The following is a 23,469-nucleotide window of genomic DNA, read 5'->3' as shown; positions in this document are numbered from 1 at the left end:
TGGCTCAAGTGTAGTAAGGCCAAAGGAGAGCTATGTTCCACGGCCGCCGAGTCTCCTCCTCAGAACTGTGTGAGTCTTATGGAACGTCAATGAGGTAGTATGATCCGTTGTGCAGATTTTTGCTGACCACAAAGGGTCCTTCCCAAGGTGGGGATAACTTGTGCATATCGGTCTGATCCTGGATGAGCTGAAGCACTAAGTCGCCTTCTTGAAAGGTTCATGTCTTAACCCGGCGGCTGTGATAACGCCGTAGGTCTTGTTGATAAACCGCCGATCGAGCCAAAGCCATGTCCCGTTTTTCATCTAACAGGTCCAGCGCCTCTTGGCGTGCTTGCTCATTATCCGCTTCAACATAATTGGCAACCCGGGGCGAATCATGACGAATATCACTTGGGAGGATGGCCTCAGCCCCGTAAACCATGAAGAAAGGTGTATAACCCATAGATCGGTTTGGGGTGGTGTTTATACTCCATAGCACAGATGGTAATTCTTCCACCCAACAACCTGGCATCCGCTTCAAAGGAACCATAAGCCGAGGCTTGATACCCTTCAGGACCTCTTGATTCGCCCTCTCAGCTTGACCATTGGACTGGGGATGAGCCAAGGACGCTACATCAAGCCGGATGTGCTCTTGTTGACAGAACTCCTCCATCTCACCTTTAGATAGGTTTGTGCCATTATCTGTAATGATGCTGTGTGGAAAACCAAAACGGAAAATGATCCTTTTGAGAAATTGAACCACCGTGGTTGCATCACACTTGCTGACAGGCTCCGCTTCAACCCATTTAGTGAACTTGTCAACCGCCACCAACGGGTGGGTCTTCTTATCCTGGGAATGCTTAAAAGGTCCCACCATATCAAGCCCCCAAGTGGCAAACGGCCAAGTGATAGGAATCATCCGTAGCTCCTGAGCCGGAACATGAGCTCGACGTGAAAATTTCTGACAAGCGTCACACTGCTTTACCAGATCCTCCGTATCAGCATGAGCTGTCAACCAATAGAACCCATGATGAAAAGCTTTAGCCACCAGGGACTTTGAACCGGCATGGTGACCACAATCCCCTTCATGGATTTCACGTAGGATCTCTTGTCCTTCTTCAGGAGAAATACAATGTTGGAATACGCCTGAAACACTGCAACGGTGTAACTCGCCATTGTAAATAACCATGGACTTGGACCGCCGGATTATCTGTCTAGCGAAAACCTCATCATCTGGTAACTCACCTCGGTTCAGATATGCCAAATACGGAATTGTCCAATCTGGAGCGGTATGTAAAGCGGCCACCAATTGGGCCTCTGGATCAGGAACGGCTAAATCCTCCTTTGTAGGCAACTTAACAGACGGGTTATGCAAGATATCTAAAAAGTATTGGGTGGTACCGGTTTACGCTGAGATCCCAGCCGGCTTAAAGCATCTGATCCTTCGTTTTTGTGCTGGGCAATGTGCTCAACCTGATAACCCTTAAAGTGACCTGCCACAATATCCACCTCACATCTGTAAGCCGCCATGAGTGGATCCTTAGAATCCCAAGTACCAGAAACTTGCTGAGCCACCAGATCAGAATCTCCAAAACAACGAACCCGGCTTAAGTTCATTTCCTTAGCCACACGGAGACCGTGGAGTAAGGCCTCGTACTCAGCTGCATTGTTAGTACAAGGAAACATTAAGCGGAGAACATAACAAATTTTATCACCTCGAGGGGAAGTAAGGACAACTCCAGCCCTCGAGCCTTCCAATTGCCTGGATCCATCAAAGTGAATAGTCCAGTATGTATTATCCGGTTTGTCCTCTGGTGCCTGTAACTCGGTCCAATCATTGATGAAGTCAACAAGCGCCTGTGACTTGATTGATGTCCAAGGCATATACTTCAATCCATGCGGGCCAAGCTCAATTGCCCACTTTGCAACCCGGCCAGTTGCCTCCCTGTTCTGAATTATGTCATCCAAAGGAGCTGAACTAACCACTATAATGGGATGGCATTGAAAGTATTGTTTGAGCTTCCGACTTGCCATAAAAACCCCATAGACCAGCTTCTGCCAATGCGGATACCGTTGCTTTGACTCGATAAGCACTTCGCTGATATAGTAAACCGGCCGTTGAACCGGATACTCCCTACCAGTCTCCTTGCGCTCCACCACAATTGCCACACTGATAGCACGGGCATTAGCAGCCACGTACAATAACAAGGGCTCTTTGTCAACCGGAGCAGCAAGAACCGGTGGTTCGATCAACTGCTGTTTTAAGTCCTCAAATGCCGCATTGGCGGCATCGCTCCAGACGAAATCGTCTGTCTTTTTCAACATCTGATACAAAGGAATCGCCTTCTCTCCCAAATGGCTGATAAACCGGCTAAGGGCTGCAATTTGACCCGCCAGACGCTGAACATCATTGATACACTTCGTCTTAGCCAAAGATGTAATCGCTTTGATTTTTTCCGGATTAGCCTCAATGCCTCTGTTGGACACCAGAAAGCCTAAGAGCTTACCTGCCAAAACACCAAAAACACACTTGTCCGGATTAAGCATCATTTTGTAAACCTGAAGATTGTCAAATGTTTCCTTGAGGTCATCTATCAAGGTTTCCTTTTTCCTGGACTTCACCACAATGTCATCCACATAGGCATGAACATTACGCCCAATCTGCGTGTGAAGACAATTTTGAACACAACGCTGATAAGTTGCCTCGGCACTTTTGAGCCCAAAGGGCATAGAAACATAGCAGAAGGCTCCAAAGGGAGTGATGAAGGCTGTCTTCTCCTGGTTCTTAACTGCCATTTTAATCTGATGATAACCTGAATAAGCATCCAAGAAACTCAGGCGCTCACAACCCGCCGTCGCATCAATAATCTGATCAATACGCAGGAGAGCAAAAGGATCTGTCGGACAAGCCTTGTTCAAATCTGTGTAATCCACACACATACGCCAAGTGCTGTTTTTCTTAAGAACGAGCACCGGATTAGCCAACCACTCGGGGTGAAATACTTCGATGATAAACCCAGCAGCCAACAGCCGGGCTACCTCTTCACCAATAGCCTTGCATCTTTCTCGTTAAAGCGGCGAAGAAGTTGCTTGACCGGTTTAAACTTGGGATCAATATTGAGAGTGTGCTCAGCGAGTTCCCTCGGTACAGCTGCCATGTCAGAAGGCTTCCATGCAAAGATGTCCCGGTTCTCACGGATGAACTCGATGAGCGTGCTTTCCTATTTTGGATCCAGATTGGTACTGATGCTAAACTGTTTAGATGAATCGCCAGGAACAAAGTTAACAAGTTTAGTCTCATCAGCTGGTTTGAACTTCAGGGTTGGGTCATGCTCAGTGGTGGGCTTCTTCAGAGGAGTCATGTTTGCTGGATCAACATTGTCCTTATAAAACATCAGCTCCTCTGTAGCACAAACCGACTCAGCGTAAGCCGCATCACCTTCCTCACAATCCAAAGCGATCTTTCGACTTCCATGTACTGTTATAGTCCCCTTATGACCCGACATTTTGAGCTGTAAATAGATATAACAAGGTCTTGCCATGAATTTTGCGTAAGCCGGCCGTCCAAATAGTGCGTGATACGGGCTCTGGATTTTCACCACTTCAAAGGTCAATTTTTCAGACCTTGAATCATGCTCATCTCCAAACACAACCTCCAAAGCGATCTTGCCAACAGGATATGCCGATTTACCTGATACTACACCATGAAAAATAGTGTTGGATGGTTTAAGACTCTTGTGTGTCAACCCCATGCGATGAAAAGTTTCATAGTACAGGATATTGATACTGCTCCCTCCGTCCATCAGAACTTTGGTAAACTTAAAACCCCCCACCTGAGGTGCTACCACCAAAGCCAGTTGACCTGGATTGTCAACCCGGGGCGGATGATCCTCTCTGCTCCACACAATGGGCTGCTCGGACCATTGTAAATAACGTGGTACTGCCAGTTCAACAACATTAACTTCCCTTTTGTGAAGCTTCTGATCGCGCTTACACAGGCTAGTAGTGAACACATGATACTGCCCACCGTTCAACTGCTTGGGGTGACTCTGATAACCTGACTGTTGATGATTTCCTTGATTATTCTGTTGGCCATTACCACCTTGGTTATTCTGGTTGCCCTGATTATTCTGAAATCCGGAGCTTGAACCGCCGTCACCATGAAAACCTGGACCTGAATCGCCCGTTAACAATCTTTCCAAAGATGTGTGGAAGGGGCCTCCTTGGTCCCATGCTTTGGGCAGGTCTGGTTTAACAAACACTCCAGATTCATCCCTCCATCGTGCTGGGGCGGTTTACCTTTACGACGCTGCATATTGGTGTTAGCCACAAGATCTGAACTATCTGCCTTGCGCTTACCATTATTCTCGTGGCCTCCTTGGTTGTGGTGATGTCCCCTTGCACCGCCGTTCTTCTTTCCCTTCTCCGGTTTCTCCTCATCAGAATCGGGATCCTTGGTATTATCAGAATCCGCATATTTGACCAAGGCTGCCATAAGGGTTCCCATGTCATTGCAGTGGCGCTTGAGCCGTCCCAACTTCATCTTTACTGACTTAAACTGGCAATTACGCTCCAGTGGTATGATCGCTTGACCAGCGTTAATCCGGTCGGACGAATGCAAAACCTCTGAAACCCGGCGCACCCAATGAGTTATTGACTCGTTCTCCCCTTGAACACAAGCATCCAGATCCACAATGGACATAGGCTGTTTGCACGTGTCCTTGAAATTGGCTATAAACCGGGCCTTCAACTGATCCCGTGACTCGATGGAGTTAGCTGGTAAATTTTTCAACCAAGTATGGGCTGTCCCTTCCAACATCATCGTGAAATACTTGGCACATGCCGCTTCATCCACATCTAGCATCTCCATTGCCATCTCATAACTCTCGACCCACGCCTCAGGTGGCTGATCCGCAATGTAATTAGGCACCTTACGTGGACCCTTGAAGTCCTTGGGTAGTCGCACATTACAGAGAGCCAGAATGAGGCACGACACTCCCCAAGAACTAAAGGCAAGCCCGGTGCCTAGGTCTACTGATGCCGCTGGCTGAACCGAGGCGGGTTGATGCCGACCAATATATTGTGTTGCCAAAGCGGCCTCCCTTCGTGCTCTGCCATTATCCACCACGTCTTGAGCATTTCCCTCACCGCGCGTCGGATTGGATCCATTACGGCGCCGTGCACTGCTAGACACTTCTGGTTCATCTATGTGCCTGCTATAGCTCTTGCTCGGACGGGGGGTTGGATGAATTCTATCTCGGCTATAGGAATAAGCCTGCTGCTGCACCACGGCGGTTTGAAGAAGATCCCTAGCCCGTCGCGTTTCAATCACCGCCAGTGAATCGCCTCTATTGGAATGGCTGCTAGGAGAGATGCTGCGGCAAACATGTTATCCAAAGGGCTCGAGAAGTGACCCGGCGGTGCGGACACGTACTGCGGCGGGTTATCCGTTCGTCGAGGTGGTTCCGTCATCCGTGGTTGATCCGGCGCTACCCTAGGTGCATCGGTCCGGTTTGCAGCCGCCGGATTGCTCGGCCCAACACCTGGTGTGTGAAAGAGGTTCAGTCCTTCGTAGACCGGCGGCAGACGAGACCGGTACTTCCTTCGCATTACGTCATCTGATGCGGTCCGATCCAGCATGAGCCGGTAATTCTGCGCTTGTATCTGCTGTGACTGGGCAGCCAAAGCGGCCCGTTCTTCGGCCATCCTAGCATCCTCAATTGCCAGGTCCTCCTTAGCCTGCATTATCTGGTCCTTCAGCTTCGCAACATCCGCATTATGATGATCCTGCGTCTCCAGAGTAACTGCCGTGGTTAACAAGGTCGCCCAGGCATCCATCAAACCGGAGAGGACTTGAGCCGGTCGGCGCGCCGGGGCTCCTGCCGCGGCCGCTAATTCGGTATTCATTGTCGCTGTAGATGAAGACTACAAAGTGGGCTGTGTTCCGGCCATATACACAGTAACCCGACTTGGCGGTTCAAGGAGGTCCGGAACACTGTTGCCATCGGAATATCCTTCGAACACACCATCATGAATTTGGTATAGGGACTCGGTTTCACCAGTGGATGACTCACCATCGGAATAAACAGCCGTCTCGCCTTCAGACACTGGTTCAGATCCGATCCCATGGACACATCCTACGAACGCACGCTTCATGGCGGGCTTAACCCGAGCAGGATTCGCACGCTGAGCCGTCTCTACAAGGTCGGTGCAGATGTCCGGCTCAGGGTCCGATTCGCTGATCTTACCGATGAAGACATGAATTCCGCCAAAGGGGACCCGGTATCCGTACTCGATTGAACCGGCCTCGAGGCCCCATCCTTCGTCGTCGATGTAGAGCTTGCCGCGACGACTCTTGGTCATCCGGCCAACCACGTACCCCTTGAGTCCTTCAGAGCTGCCCTTCAAGAACTCGAAACCATCGTGCGATAGCCCCACGGTGGGCGCCAACTGTCGTGGAATTAACACGTCAGATGTCCTCATAGAAGGACTTAGTCGCAGAGCCATCACAACGGGTTAGCTTGAAGGGGTTAAACCGGACAAGGGACACGGGAGTTTATACTAGTTCGGCCCCTTCGATGAAGGTAAAAGCCTACGTCTAGTTGTGATGGGATTGATTAGGTTTCGATGACCAGAGAGCAAATATGCTTTGCCTGAGTCTCGAGTTGTTGTTTTCTGTTCCTGAACCGCCGCTGGGTCGTCCCTTTATATACATAGGTTGACGCCCGGCCGGTCTACAGAGTCCTGAGGCCGACTCACACAAGTGTCCGGCTCGGTCTCTCCTTTCCTAACTTACAACACAAGTTACATAACCATGGCAGTTTACCACTATGGGCCCTAATCCACCTTTGGGCTCCGGGCCTCTAAACTTCATCAATAAAACGTCATCTTCTGGATCTTCGTGGGCTTCAATATAGTTGAGGGTGAATCGGGCCCTCCTGGTCGGTTTACACTCAATAGTTATATCCCCAACACCTCTGTTGCAAAATCCTCAGCAACTGCTGCAAAGTCCTTGGCACCTGTGCATCTTGCCTCTTGCCAAAGGACCACTAGAATTTCTATTGCTTCAGGAGCATCAGCGAGTTCCTCAGCTCCGCCTCAGTCTTCAATTGGTCCAATCTTGCTGAAGAAAAAGGCTACTACTGGACGAGGTACAAGGCCAAGTCCTCATAAGAAGCAGGTTGCCTTTCAAGTTCCATCAAGTGAAGATGAAGCTAATGATGAAGAATTGGCTGAAATCATCAGAGATCGACAAGCAAGGGCCGCTAGAGCCAAAGGCAGTGAAGTGCCACTTTTGCTGGGTCCAAAGTTGATCCTTGATTTCATTGGTCTATGGCACAAGGACCCCAACAACCCTTTGCATGATTTCAACCTCACTCCTAGCCAAAGTTATATGCTGACATCCTTTACTGGCGAAGAAAAATGGAAATTTGAGAAGGCTAGGCAAGTGAAGAAAGCTCAGTATAGAAAGGAACGGTTTCTGAAGAAGAATGTTGTAAACATGTCTCTTGAAGAACTTGTGAGTCTGCAATCTGAGATCAAAGCTCTCAATGATGAATGTGACGCTTATCGAGCAGATTGGCTAGGTACCAAAGTCAGATTCGTCAGAATGGCGAAGGGATTCAAACCAAATGTTGCAGCTTCATCACAACATGAAATTCCTCAGGCTGATACATCTGCTCAGCCCAATGAAGAAAATGCAAGCACATGTGATGAAAATCAGACTGTTGAAGAGAATGAAAGCACCAGGGCTGATGAAGAAATTCTTGCCACTGAAGAAATTGCCAGGGCAACCACCAATGTTGCGCCTGAAGAACAAGCCAGGCCAGTTTAAGCATCTGCTACTATGCTTGAAGAAACTGAACATGCCAGGGCAACTACATCAGTTGTGCCTGAATAAATTGATCCTATTTCCTCTGCTCCTTTTTCTTAGATGACAAGTATCAACCTTCCTTCTGCATCAAAAGCGAAGAACACCAAAGCTGCAGAGAGGGCAGCAGTGAAGAAAAGGAAAGCATTATCAATCTGAGAGTCTTCTGCTCCTAAGAAAGTGAAGACTTTGATGAGCTCATTTGCACACCCCATTGATGTTGTTCCGATATCAAGTATGCCATCAAAGGAGATCATTCCCTTTGGTGAGGAATATGTCATTCCAGATGACTGTGATGAAGACAATCCTTCTACTGCTTCGCCAGAGCAGTTGGATGAAGAAATTGAAGTGGATAATATCCCTTCTACTCTGCTGGTATCATCGCCCATGCCTCAGTTCACAACTGAAGAGGCAGGCGTTCATGAAATTGATGAAGAAGATGAAGATGTGGATATCGGGTCAACCACTCCTATTCAGAATGATGACTAATGGGAAAGTCATCACCCCAATTCACCATTGACTACTTCTCTGCATCAACTTCCTCAGTCCCCAGTCCAAACTGAAGAAATTCATACGGGCTCTGAAGAACATCAAGGTTCACTTCTCTCTATTCTAGAAGAAGTTCCGGCCACTAGCGCTGAAGAAATGGAGGCCAAGGCTGCTGCTGATGAAATTGCTTCTGAAATTCCTCAGCATGTGGCTCCCGAGGCTGTGTGACAAGAGGCTGTGAAGACTTCCACTGTAAGTCTTCAGCCCAAGCCACAGAGTCCTCACACCAAGAAGCAGAAGTTCAAGGCTGATGACTTCTTTGTTGAGCATCATTTCTTCTCTGGCTTCAATCCATACGACTCTGCTCGACTTCGTCGCAAGCGTTTTTGGACTGCCACCCAGATGAATTTCTATTCCTCATTGCTATTTGATAAGGACAAAGTTTTTGACTAGGAGAAACTTTTTCATGTGGATATGGAGTCTCTACCGTGCTTCACCCCAGTCCTCAGTGGTCTTCATGATGCCGGGCTGCTCAATTTCTGCACCGACATCTGTGATTGGAATGAAGAACTCATTTTTTAGTTCTTTGCCACGCTGCACATTTCTGGAAATGTTGAAGATGTCAATTCATGGGTGCTTGACTGGATGACCAAAAGTACTCACTATAAAGCTCTGGCCTCTGAATTGCTTCATGTCATCCCAGTCAGTCCTCCCACTGAAGGTGCAAGGCTCATATATGCTAACCTGAACTCTCAAATCATCTGATGCAAGTGCTGATGAAGCCATTGAAGCCTGGTCAAGCTCCAAGGACCACATTTGCTCTATGTGCCAAGAACCATTTATCGCATATTGACCAAAACCCTCAGTCCAATCAAGGGCCACAACTCCGATGAAGAATAGGTTGTTGGCATAATGAAGAGTCTGCTTTTCAATATCATACATGGTATTCCTATCAACTATCATGATTTCTTCATGAGGACTCTGACCAATGCTGCTCTGTCGCCTTTTAAGTTAAAGCCTTACGCTCCCTGAATTATGAGATTCCTTAGATCAAGGTCTTCAATTTAGTACAAGGCTGATTTTCAAAATCATCTTAGCTATTTGCCCCCCATTGAAGTCCTCAAAAGGACTATTTCCTCAGCTGATGAGAAGAGCAAGGCTGCAGTTATAGATGAAGGCACTCGTCCATTGGATGGACAGTTTCGCAAAGCTGCTTCTTATTCCACCAATGATGACTCTGACACCCATGACACTATTGCAAATTCTTCAAAGCAATTTCCTCAAGTCACTGCTCTGTGTGTGATGACTGACCGTGAGCTTCTCCTCAGCCTACATCGGAAAGTTGATAAAAATCACAAGTGGGTCAAGCAACAGTTTGGTGCAATTCTTCAGAACATGACAATCACTCAAAATACTATGAAGAAGAACCACTACTACTTGCATTAAGTCTTTGACCACACTTGGGATATTTTGTCTAACCTCTATAGTGCTGAAGATCTCAAAGAGATGGGCTTCCAACAGGACTTTGACTGGCCACAGCCACCTTCGAAGAAATCCAAGACGGCCAAACTTCCTCAACTGGTTGCAAACTCATATTCCTCATTGCACGAGACGGATGAAGCCGAGGACTTGAACGACACCGCGGTAGGCCCTACACCAACAGACGACCCTAACAACGCTGGCGCTTCTCCATCGACTTCGTCATGATATTCTTCAGGGGTGTTGGTCCTCATTTTTCATCCATTTTGGTCATTCAATGACAAAGGGGGAGAAATTTGAGTTAGTCTTCAAGCGGGTCTCTATATATGGGCGTTCTTTTGCTAAGTTACAACTCTCGCTCCTTTGAAGTGTTTATTGGATCGAGTTGTAAACTTAAGTCCTATGGTGCTCTGACTCTTTTTTAACTGCTTTTCTGCATGCTTATTCCTCAAGTACCTTAATGCACATATGCTGAATTCGTCAGAGTCCATATTTCATCATGCATTTCAAATTCTTCATATCATATGATAAATGTGTGTATGAATTACAAGATATAGGGGGAGATCTCCATGATATTACTCTACTATGTGCATTTGTGATGTCTACTACACAACCTTCTTCTTGTAGACGTTGTTGGGCCTCCAAGTGCATAGGTTTGTAGGACAATAGCAAATTTCCCTCAAGTGGATGACCTAAGGTTTATCAATCCATGGGAGGCATAGGATGAAGATGGTCTCTCTCAAACAACCCTACAACCAAATAACAAAGAATCTCTTGTGTCCCCAACACACCCAATACAATGGTAGATTGTATAGGTGCACTAGTTCGGCGAAGAGATGGTGATACAAGTGCAATATAGATGGTAGATAAAGGTTTTTGTAATCTGAAATAATAAAAACAACAAGGTAACTAATGATAAGAGTGTAAACGGTATTGCAATGATAGGAAACAAGGCATAGGGTTCATACTTTCACTAGTGCAAGTTCTCTCAACAATAATAACATAACTGGATCATATAACTATCCCTCAACATGCAACAAAGAGTCACTCCAAAGTCACTAATAGCAGAGAACAAACGAAGAGATTATTGTAGGGTACGAAACCACCTCAAAGTTATCCTTTCTGATCGATCTATTTAAGAGTTTGTAGTAAAATAACACGAAGCTATTCTTTCCGTTTGATCTATCATAGAGTTCGTACTAGAATAACACTTTAAGACACAAATCAACCAAAACCCTAATGTCACCTAGATACTCCAATGTCACCTCAATTATCCGTGGGCATGATTATATGATATGCATCACACAATCTCAGATTCATCTATTCAACCAACACAAAGTACTTCAAAGAGTGCCCCAAAGTTTCTACCGAAGAGTCAAGACGAAAACGTGTGCCAACCCCTATGCATAAGTTCACAAGGTCACTGAACCCGCAAGTTGATCACCAAAACGTACATCAATTAGATCACGTGAATATCACATTGTCACCACAGATAAGCACATGCAAGACATACATCAAGTGTTCTTAAATCCTTAAAGACTCAATCCAATAAGATAACTTCAAAGGGAAAACTCAATCCATTACAAGAGAGTAGAGGGGGAGAAACATCATAAGATCCAACTATAATAGCAAAGCTCGAGATACATCAAGATCATGACAAATCAAGAACACGAGAGAGAGAGATCAAACACATAGCTACTAGTACATACCCTTAGCCCTGAGGGTGATCTAATCCCTCCTCGTCATGGAGAGCGGCGGGATGATGAAGATGGCCACCGGTGAGGGATCCCCCTCTGGCAGGGTGCCGAAACAGGGTTCCGATTGGTTTTTGGTGGCTACAGAGGCTTGCAGCGGCGGAACTAGGGTTTCGTGGTGCTCTTGGATGTTTTCAAGGTGTATGAGTATATATATAGGCGAAAGAAGTCGGTCAGGGGAGCCACGAGGGCCCCACGAGGGTGGGGGTGCGCCTACCCCCCTGGGCGCACCTCCCTGCCTCGTGGCTACCTCGTTGCTTCCTTGACGTCCACTCCAAGTCTCCTGGATTGCGTTTGTTCCAAAAACGACTCTCCCGAAGGTCTCATTCCATTTGGACGTCGTTTGATATTCCTTTCTTCGAAACACTGAAATAGGCAAAAAAACAGCAATTTGGACTGGGCCTCCGGTTAATAGGTTAGCCCCAAAAATAGTATAAAAGTGTATAATAAAGCCCATTAAATATCCAAAACAAATAATATAATAGCATGGAACAATCAAAAATTATAGATACGTTGGAGACGTATCAATTTGCTATTCTAAGCAAATTCCTCAAATATGCACATCTTGAGTGGGAGTTCTTCTATATCTTGCAATCAAATTCCTCAATATCTACATTTACACTTCATATGTTTATCCCCATTGAAAACTTAACCTATATTGTCATCAATCACCAGAAAGGGGGAGATTGTAAGTGCATCTAGTGCCCCTTAGTGATTTTGGTGTATTGAAGACTTATAGGTTACAGGACTAATGAGTTTGTGAGTATACACATGCCTATAAGTCTATGAGGAGTTTGATATCTACGATGAAAGTTAACCCCTAAAAACAAATGTCTTCAGCTGAAGACTTTGGTTTTCTTGAAGACTTTGAAAGTGAAGAAATTAGTGTGACCATGAAGACTTGATATTCAAGCGAGGATTATGAAGCGTGAAGACTTTTGTTTTCGTAGTTTCATTTTCTCTTTCTTGAGTCATAGAAAACACCGTATTGTTAAAGGGGGTCGAGGTAAAACTAAGGAAAAGTTTCCAAGTGATGCTCATCTCAAAATCCTACACCTACCCAATCCTTTCGAGTGAGGCCATTGGAAATCTCATACAGTTCAATAAATTTCTTCAGTAACGGAGACGATGATCTTCTGGTCTCTGAGGAATTTGTTTTGACTGAGGAGTTAGGAATTCGCCAGTGCGGATTGCCTACAAGTGAGGAACATGATAGCCCTGAGGAATTTGATAGCGCAAATATCCGACCGTTGATGTGCTATGCGCCAGCTGTCCCAAAATATCTACCCACCTAACGGTCATATCATTGAAGGGCATTTATGTATTATCATGTTGGCATGCTCCCCAGGCTATAAATAGCCGCCCCTACAACCACTAGTTGGTTGGCTGCTTCGAGAGAAACTGACACTTGTCATTAAGAGCATTCCATCCTCCCAGGACTTTGAGCGAAAATCATCAAGTGAGGAAAACCCAAACCCAAACACCTACAAACCCAAAGTGATTGAGCATCACTGAAGAGATTGTTCCTATGTGGAACCAATGCTTGTTACCTTTGAGTATTGTGCATCCTCCAGACGGTTAGGCGTCATGGTCTAGAGCATCCAAGAGGAAATTGTGGATCACCGAGTGACCGAGTCTGTGAAGGTTTGGAAGTCACCTGAAGACTTACCATGAGTGATTGGGCGAGGTCTGTGTGATCTTAGCTCAAGGATAATACGGTGAGGACTGTTTGTCCGGATTGTGTGTCCTCGGGTTTAAATACCTAGCCGCTCCAACTAGACGTACGACTGTCATAGTAGTTGGAACTGGTCTACCAAATCATTGTCTTCTCCAAGCCACTGGTTCTATTTCCTCAACCCTTTCATTTCCTCATTCATGTGTTGACGAACTTGATTGTTACTGTTTGAAGACTTTGACTGAAGACTTTCTCAATTTGTTCAATCCTAATTGTTCAGTCACTTTGTCTTCATCCTACTTATCTTGTTTTCATGCTACTTGTACTTTGTTGCTTGTTTTCATTTCATCATGATGACTTTGTTACTACTCTGCTATGCTTGCATCTGAGTACTCATTCTGCTGCTAGTTGTTCGTGACTTAGGAATTTCCTCACCTTGAAATTCCTTAGTGACGAATTTGTAAAAATCGCCTATTCACCCCCCTTTCGACTTAACGCACTTTCAATATCCTACTCATTCTAGTATCCAATGTTACTTATGCATAATGCATGTTCATGACCGTTGTTGCTCTCAAGACTCTTGCTGGCCGCTTCTCAACCTATTTGCTAGCCTTTGCATGTACTAAGCGGGAATTCTGCTTGTGCATCAAATACCTTAAACCTAAGTTATTCCAGATGAGTCCACCGTACCTACCTGTATACGGTATTACCCTGCCGTCCTAAGTAAATTTGCATGTGCCACCTCTAAAAACTTCAAATAAATATCCTTTTTGTGTGCCTGGATTGCTCATAGAACGATAGGAGGTAGTCGGTATCTTCCATGCTAAGCAGGTTAGTCTCAGGTTGAGTGTTTATTCACTCGCTATTGCACGAGAAACGGGCGGTAATAGGGATGCCCAGTCCCAAACTGCAAAAAGAATTGAGCTTACAAATAATTAAACAAAAACTCCTACGAGTCACAACCTTTACTTTAACGCTTGGGAACCGCCACTCGCGTGTTTAGCATGGAAGATATAAATAACTGATGGTCGCGAACTAAACAAGAAGGGTGCATTTCTCAAAATTTCATTTCCCTCTGTTTTAAAAACTTGATGTGACAGCCTGGTTTTTGCCCTCTTTTCTTTGCTTGATTTTCAGTTGAGTTGATTTTGGATTTGGAGTTTTGGATCATTTCATTTGGACTTAACCACTTGGGTATCCCTTGATTTTCACCCAAGTGCTCCCTCTCCTCCTCACAGCCATCATTTCACCCATGGCCAACCCAACAATATTGCTTGGAATATTTTTCTTAAATGAAAAATATTCATTTTGGCCTCCAAAACCCTAGCTAACTCATTGAGCTCCAAAGCAACCCTAATTTTTCTTGCCCCAAAAATCTTGAGAAAAATCCCAATTATTCTTTGGACCCTAGGGCACCTTTCTAAGCAAAAATATTTCACCATTCTTTGGAATATTTTGGCTACAGAAAATAAAGTCACTTCTGGGCTGAAATGGTAGTTTCTACAGCAACTACCCTTTTACTAGCTCCATTGTAGCTGGTTTTCCCTGAGCATATTTACCTTAGTAAGAGATAGTAAAACCCCAAAGCTCAGCCCTTTAATCCCAGTGGTTTGACCATAGTAACTCCCCAAAGTTACTGTCCACTAACTTGTCAACAACACCGTTTTACTTCTACTGCACCTAGAACCAAACCAAGCCGTGGTAACATCTCATTTTACTAAGGACTACACGCCGGACATCTTTGTTAGTGTGTAGGTGGCTTGATTCACGGTGCACGCGATGACCGCGTTCGTCCGAGCGTGCTGGCATGCATTACGCGCGCTCTGCGCGTCGCCAGCGCCTCTATTGAGCGCGTGCTCGCTGCCCAGCCAGCTAGAGCGTGCCACCCCTCGCCACCATCCTCGCCTCCACCTCCTTAACTCCCCCTGCCGCTCCCTGACGCCGGAGCTCGCCGCAGCGAGCACGGGTACGGTCCGGCCAACGGCAAAGTGCGCGTGCACTGTGTTCGTCTCTTTCCCCCTCACTCATGTGCTCGTCCACGCCCGCGTACAGTGCCTGCGTGACCTCCGTCGCCTTCTCCATCGCTCTCTGGCACCGTTCGTCGCCGGGCGGCGGGGACAGGTGTCCTCCGGCGGACTCCGACCCCTCCTCGCCGCCCCGCCTGTAAAAGCAGCCCCTCCGCAGCCTCTTGGAGCACCTCAGCCTCTCCCACTCCCTCCTAGAGCCATTCGAAGCCGTAGCCCGACCGGGCAGGCCGCAGGCTGCCGTCCCAGAGCCGAGCTTGTTGGCGATCCCCTCTGGATCATTCCCGCAGCTCCGGCCACTCGCAAGCCAAGGCGACCCCGCCAGGGCCTCCGCCTCTCCTCCGTGAAGCCAACTCACCTAGCCACAGCCCCTGGAGCCGCCCCAAGCCGCCGTCTTCTTCAACTCCAGCAACCTCCGCCCTCTGTCACTGCTGGAGAGGTCAAATCCAACATTGTCCGGCCACCGTTAGCTATGCTACGGGTATGGGCAGGTGTGCAATCGTCTTCTCCGTCGATTCCTCCCTCTCGTTTGCCTCCAAGAAGCCTCACCGCCCGCGTGAGCTCCGGTGAAGCGCCGCGCCCCTCTGTTTCTCTCTCCCCTCCCTCCGGCCTGACTAGCGGGGCCTGCTAGTCCGCCACTCATTATGCCCGCGAAGCGGTATGAGTGGTGGCGCCTCGGGAGTTTACGCTTTCGACGTCACCCCCTCTGTTTTATTATTTCAAATCCATTTAAATTTCAGGAGCCTTCAAATGTCCATAACTTTTTATCTACAAGTCCAAATGCATTGATTCTTTTTGCATTGTGTTCTGTGTCCAAAAATCTAACAACACCCAAAAGATGGGATTTTTCCTTGCTGTCTAGATTTTCTGGCAAATTTCAGAAGGTTTCTTGATATTTTCTTTTTGTGGTTTTGAATATTTTCAGCGTAGCCAACTTGTCTTGAGGATCACCAGGAGCTTTGTGAACCTCATCAGTACTAAGGCAAGCCACAGTAACATTTTCATAGTTCCACTTCAATATTTGTGATTTTCCTACTTGAACTTATGAGTATTTATGCATTTAAATTATGTATATGATTATATTCTGTTAAATGCTTGTCATGTTAAAATACTTGAACTACAGAATGTTTGAAGTGAATCTTGTTGATAAGCTAAGGAGAACTTAGTTGCATGAGATGAATAAATAATATGATCATAGAATTGGGTAATTAGTTTAATTATTATTTTTGCATGGTGAAAAATGATGAGCTTGCTAGTAATGATTCTGGTCTAAGTGAGGTGTGATGTTAACCAGAGTAGAAGCATGAGTTGATGATGGCTCCGTAGGAGCGTGGTTGATTCAGTTGTTTGCATGGTTATGTGGTGCATATGTTAAGTGGTGTATAGTATGGCATTATGACACCGGTTATTTTTCACATTAAGTTGAACCTGATTAATAACTCAACTTGAATATGTTGTTGACCGGGTCATGGTGCCGCTGAAACGAGTCTTTCCCAGTGCAACCACATTTGCCGGTATGGGACGGCCTTAATGCGTTTCATTGTCATGCCTTTGGTCGGCGCCTCCATTTAGGGAAGATTATGGGCGTGTTGTACCCTGGCCCGGTAGGCAAGCATAACCTTGTGAGCCCGTTGTTAAGTTAAGTTTTGGTACCGGGTCCCAGAGTGGATCGTGGCCACGACAGTGGTTGAGGTGTCTGGAGGTAGACACGGGGCCACCCAGGACTAGCCCGTTGGGGTCTGAGTCGGAAGGGCCGGTAGAGTGTCATGACAATGAAATGGTTTCATCGGAACGCTGTTGGTCCACCCGAATGGGAGTGCGAGGCCATGGGTTCCGTAGTGTGGGTACAGTGTATTAACCTCTGCAAAGTTTTTTTTAATCTATCGATAGCCGAGTCCACGGTTACGGACATGCTCGAAAGTAGGGTACACCATGGGTCAACACTTAATAAAATATGCACACTAAGTTGTACTGAGGATGGCAGGGATGCCATCGTGTTAAGGCGGGCCACGAGTTAGTCGGGTTGTGATCGCCGTAAGGATCACGGGCCACAAGTTGGACGGGTTGTGATCGCCGTAAGGATCACGAGTGTGTTTTTGGAGTTATCATGTTTATTGATCACCTCTGGTAAGCAAGTCTGGTGAATGAGTACCAGTTGAGCATAGTCACAACATGTTGGATATATGGTTGCATTGTTGCTTAATTGGTTAAATATCATGATATTGTCTGTCATTATGTATTATTGTGAGCTTGCAAGTACATTCAATGTACTGACCTGGCGTGTCATGCCAGATTTCAGGAAAGTCCTGTTGGAAAGGAGTAATATCCGAGTCTAGACCGTGTCCACATCGGTGTCCTTGTGCTATGGAGTCCCGCTACGACGTTGTTCCGCTGCCGAGTAGTTGTCATGATCAAGGCCCCTTTATGTTCACTAAATAATGTACATATTGTTTAGCCGCACCGTGTGTGCCGCTTGGCCTCGCTAACTGTTGTAATATAAACTATGTTCCGATAGCATGAATAAAGCGGTTGTTTTCTATACCATGTTGTTGTGTGTTGCCAGAAGACAAGGTCTCTGGGCTGGCAATGCAAGGTAAACCAGTCGCTCTGAGCCGGGGTGCCACAACACTTGGTATGAGAGCCGCGCTGACTGTAGGCCATGCTAGACTAAGCCGAGTTAACTGGACGCTAGATACGAGTTCTAGCTAAGTGTCAGTAGTAACTGTAACTGGTTGTTGCATTGCGTGCACTGATTTTATTTTTCCATGCTAACCTGCTAATGGTTGTGAGTGTAGATGCCTCCGGTGTTGTATCTGTGCCAGTTGCAGCTGATGCCGTACACGTCGCCGCATCTCCTTTGTAACGTGTGGCGTCGGCTGTACCCTCACGGAGACGATCCAGTCTATCGTGTGTACCGGGAGCGCCTAGCTGACTCAGTGTATGAGTATCACGCCATGGTTACTCTGCGCACCTGTTCCGATTCCAGCTCTTACACTCGTACCTCTCGTAGCGGCTACGCTTCTTCCGCTTCTCAGGCTGTCCAGTTTGTTGCATTCGAGGTACTTATTGAGCTTCAGATGCAGAATCATCCAGGTTTCCATTACTACCCTTCTCTCCACGATAATGGTCGTGTCTGTTTTCCTATCATTGATACGGAGTCTGATAGTGTAGCTAGCCACCTTTCTTGCTACATCACTGATGGCTATCTTCTGATCTATGAGCTGGCTCGTGAGCTGAGTCGTGCCCACACTGCTTTAGCCTCTACTTTAGTCTCTACTCACTCAGCCACTACTTCTTCATCGGTAGGATTTACTCCCTACATTCCTGCCAGTTCTAGATCCCCTGTTTCTCCGGTTACTCCTTCGAGTAGCTCGGGCACTGCTGTTGCGAGTCCACTCAGTGCTCCTGCTGAGTGGGTTTCACTCCTCGCCACTCCTGCAGCCCCGATGATCCACCCTCCACCTGCCCTAGAGGGAGAGCCCTCGAGGCAGTGTCGCCGTGTCACTTTTAATCCGGAGGCCTCCGTTAACCCCGTCAGTTCTGGATCCGAGTCCGCTTCAGGAGAGGACCCCGCAGCACCAGCAGAGCAGTAAAGTTTCCGAGTATTCTCAGTAGTTGGGATGGAGTATGTATGTAGTCGTACGAGTCATGATGTTTCGTTCCATGTATGAGGATAGTTGGACCTGGCATGTTGTTATCTTTCATGTATGAGTCTATGTATAATTATGTTGGACTTTATTTTATTCACCGTATTTTCTTCGTCTTTTCGGTTTCTCTGGATTTTATTGCTGGCTTCCCCCCAGTTTTTGTTAAATGTTTCTCATCTCGGTTGCGTTGACTTGGGAAAAATCATATTAGGATGATGCGGGGAGGCTGCAGTAGCAACGTTCGCGAGGGTTCTCCTGTTCGGCGTTCCGCACGACAGGCAGGACAATCACCCGAACCGTACGTTCCACCACCGCCTCCACCGCCAAGTCTGCCCTCCACCGAGCAAATTATGCGTATATTTGAGGAAAGACGAAACAATGATCTGATGGAAATATTCAGAAGTATTCAAGCAATGGTTGGACAGAATGGAAATCAGCCCGTTCCTCACTCCAAGTTATCTGATTTTCAAAGGACTAAGCCTCCCAGTTTCAGTCAGGCCATTGATCCCTTGGATGCAGATGATTGGTTGAGAACTATGGAAAAGAAACTTGAGGTTGCTCGAACTGATGAGGAGGATAAAGTTCCATTTGTAACACATTATCTGGAAGGCGCTGCTGCGATATGGTGGGAAAATGAAAAGGCCATAGGGACTGAGAATGAAGCAATTACCTGGTCAAGATTCAAGGAGCAATTCCGGAAATATCACATCCCTGCGGGAATTATGAAGACTAAGCGGCGTGAATTTCTCGCGCTCCTCCAAGGAAGTCAGTCAGTGGGAGAATATTTGCAGAAATTCAATCACCTGTCACGTTACTCTCAATATGATGTGGCCACTGAAGAAAGGAAGATAGACCGATTTCTTGGTGGATTAAACCCGCAACTTCGTTCTGCTCTCAGTGTGTTTGATTTTCCAGATTTCCAAACCCTGGTGAACAAGGCTTTCATTGCTGAAAGGGAACACAAGCTTGTGTCAGATATTAAGTCTGCTCATAATGATCACAAGCGGAAGTTTGAGCCCAAGAAGGAAATGCAACCAATGCAGAAGGTTCGTACCTGGCAGCCAACTCCGGTGGCATACCAGCCTAATTGGCAACAAAATGTTAACAAGACCACCACCAAGTCAAGAATGACGTGCTCAACCCAGTTATGGAGAATCGCCTGCGCAACAATTCCTGTTATAGTTGCGGACAAACCGGACATTATGCCAAATAGTGTCCCAAGAACAACCGGACCAATGCTACGTTCAAGCCTCAAATCCATTATTTGGAAGCCGGTCCAAGTCAGCACGACGTCACGGGATACGTTCATCACATTTCAGCCAACAGAGCCCAAGAAAATCCCAAAGTCGCCATTGGTATGTTCCCTGTTAATAACATACCTGCAGTAATTTTATTTGACTCTGGGGCTTCCCACTCTTTTATTTCTCGGAGTTGTGTTGCCCAAAACAAATTTCCTTGCTCGCTTTTGGGCAAGAATATGCTGGTACAAACCCCGGGATCTCTTATTCAAAGCAATCTTGTCTGCCGCAATCTAGAAGTTAGTATCAACGGAATCCGTTTCCCAACGTCCTTGATACTTACTGAATCTGATAAATTGGATGTTATCTTGGGTATGAATTGGCTGACTCAGTACCAAGTATGCATAAATTGTGCGACCCGAGAAGTCAACTTGACCGGACAAGATGGACAAGCTACAAAGTTTATTGCTTGTAGGAGCATACCCTCCAAGGAAATGGTTTCTATAGTAATAGCAGAAATGGAATTAATTCCGGTGGTCAATGAGTTTCCTGATGTATTTCCAGAAGAACTGCCAGGCATGCCACCTGATCGAGAGCTTGAGTTTGCAATAGAACTTGTGCCCGGAACCACACCAATACACAAGAAATATTATTGAATGCCGTCGTACGAATTGGTGGACCTAAAGAAACAGCTTGATGAAATGCTCCAAAAAGGGTATATCCGCCCCAGTTCCTCGCCATGGGGATCACCTGCTATTTTTGTGGACAAGAAAGGTGGCAGCCTTCGTATGTGTGTGGACTACCGACAGTTGAACGATGTTACGATCAAAAACAAATACCCTCTGCCAAGGATAGATGACTTGTTTGATCAGCTCAGTGGAGCCAAGGTATTCTCAAAGATTGATTTGCGGACTAGATATTACCAGCTCAAAATTAAAAAGGAGGATATTCCCAAGACCGCGTTCACCACTCGCTACGATCTCTATGAATATACCGTCATGTCCTTCAGCCTCACCAACGCCACTGCCTTCTTCATGCATATGATGAATAAAGTATTCATGGATTTCCTCGATAAGTTCGTAGTTGTCTTCATCGATGCTATACTTATTTACTCAAGAAATGAAGAAGAGCATAAGGGACACCTCCGTGCAGTGTTACAACGACTCCGTGAGCACCAGTTATACGCCAAATTCAGTAAATGCGAGTTTTGGCTCAAACAAGTTGGATTCCTCGGGCATGTGCTATCAGCTGAAGGCATAGCCGTGGATCCAAGCAAGGTAAAGGATGTGCTCGACTGGTTGCCACCCGCCACCGTATCTCAGATTCGGAGTTTTCTTGGATTAGCCGGATACTACCGCCGTTTCATTGAAGGGTTTTCCAAGATTGTAAGCCCATGACGGAGCTGCTAAAAAAGGATAAGAAGTTTGAATGGACTTCAGACTGTGAGAAAAGTTTCACCGAGTTAAAGAAACGCTTGACAACTGCGCCAATATTAACACTTCCAGTTATCTACCGCAGCTTTGACGTATACTGCGACGCTTCCCAGCAAGGACTAGGATGCGTACTTATGCAAGATGGCAAGGTAGTAGCTTATGCCTCACGGCAGCTACGACCCCACGAAGGAAACTACCCCATTCATGATTTGGAATTGGCCGCGGTAGTTCATGCTTTAAAATTTTGGAGACACTACCTCATCGGAAAAAGGTGCCAAATTTTTACCGATCACAAAAGTCTCAAATACATATTTACTCAGCCGGATTTAAATCTCCGTCAACGAAGATGGCTTGAGTTTGTCAAGGATTATGATCTTGGAATGAATTAGCATCCGGGAAAGGCCAACGTGGTGGCTGATGCACTCAGTCGAAAGCCCGTCAGTTTAAACGTCATGTTGGAATCTTTGCCTTCCGAACTTAAAGAAGAGATTACTCAACTCAACCTAGTCATAGTTGAGGCTGGCCTTGCCAATATCCTGACAGTTACCCCTACTCTTGAGGAAGAAATCCATAAGGCCCAGTCAGGCGATGCCGATCTACAGAAACGCATCAAGTCTTCCGATTTCTCGAAGGATGAGTGCGGTACCCTCCGATTCAGGGGAAGGATTTGTGTGCCTAATCAAGCTGATCTGAAGCAGAAGATTTTGTCAGAAGCCCACGAATCCTCGTATTCAATCCACCCTGGAGGTACGAAAATGTATGAAGACCTTCGACAAATATTCTGGTGGGATGGAATGATGAAAGACATTTTTTATTTCGTAGCCTGTTGCGACATATGCAACAAAGTAAAGGCAGAACATCAGAAACCAGCCGGACTTCTCCAACCGCTGCCCGTCATAATGGAAACGGGACGATGTTTGTATGGATTTCATCACAGGACTACCTAGGACCCAACGGGGCAATAATGCGATCTGGGTCATAGTGGATACATTAACCAAGGTAGCCCACTTCCTCCCAATCAAAACCTCATACCGAGCAGATGAGCTTGCACGACTGTATGTATCCAGGATTGTTAGTTTGCATGGAGTTCCCCAAACCATCACTTCTGACCGGGGTTCGCTTTTCACCTCTGATTTTTGGTCCCGTCTCCATCAGGCCCTCGGAACGGAATTGAAATACAGTACCGCTTATCATCCTCAGACGGATGGGCAAACAGAAAGAGTAAATCAGATACTCAAAGATATGCTCCGAGCCTGTGTTTTGGCCTAAGGACCCCCAATGGGAAGATTGTTTGTCGTACACCGAGTTCTCGTATAAAAACGGGTTCCAGACCAGTTTAAAGATGTCCCCATATGAAGCTTTGTATGGCCGTAAGTGCCGCACTCCATTAAATTGGTCTCAAACCAGAGATAGCCGTATTTTCAGAACAGATCTCATGCTGGAAGCCGAAAAGCAAGTCAAGGAGATCCGAGATAGATTGCAATTGGCCAAATCATGACAGAAAAGTTATTAAGATGCAAAGCACCGACAGATCAATTTTGAACCCGGAGAACATGTCTACCTTCGAGTCATGCCCATGAAAGGAATAAAAAGGTTTCAAACCCGTGGAAAATTGGCACCCAGGTTTATTGGTCCATTTCCCGTTATGACACAAGTAGGTGCTGCGGCATATCAGTTGGAATAGCCCCCTGAGCTGTCAGACGTACACAACGTGTTCCACGTTTCACAACTGCGACGGTGCATCTCACCACCCGAGAAAAAGACCGATTTGGCAGAAATAGAGTTGGCAAAGGACTTGACCTACGAAGAGAGGCCAGTGAAAATTTTGGCTCAGATGGAAAGGGTCACTCGCAGTAAGTAATGAAAGTTTTACAAGGTCCA

Source organism: Triticum dicoccoides, chromosome 2B (genome assembly GCF_002162155.2).
Source record: "Triticum dicoccoides isolate Atlit2015 ecotype Zavitan chromosome 2B, WEW_v2.0, whole genome shotgun sequence".
In the NCBI taxonomy this organism is placed as follows: domain Eukaryota; kingdom Viridiplantae; phylum Streptophyta; class Magnoliopsida; order Poales; family Poaceae; genus Triticum; species Triticum dicoccoides.
The sequence above is the reverse complement of the archived record's forward strand: the minus strand, read 5'-3'. Positions refer to the sequence as shown.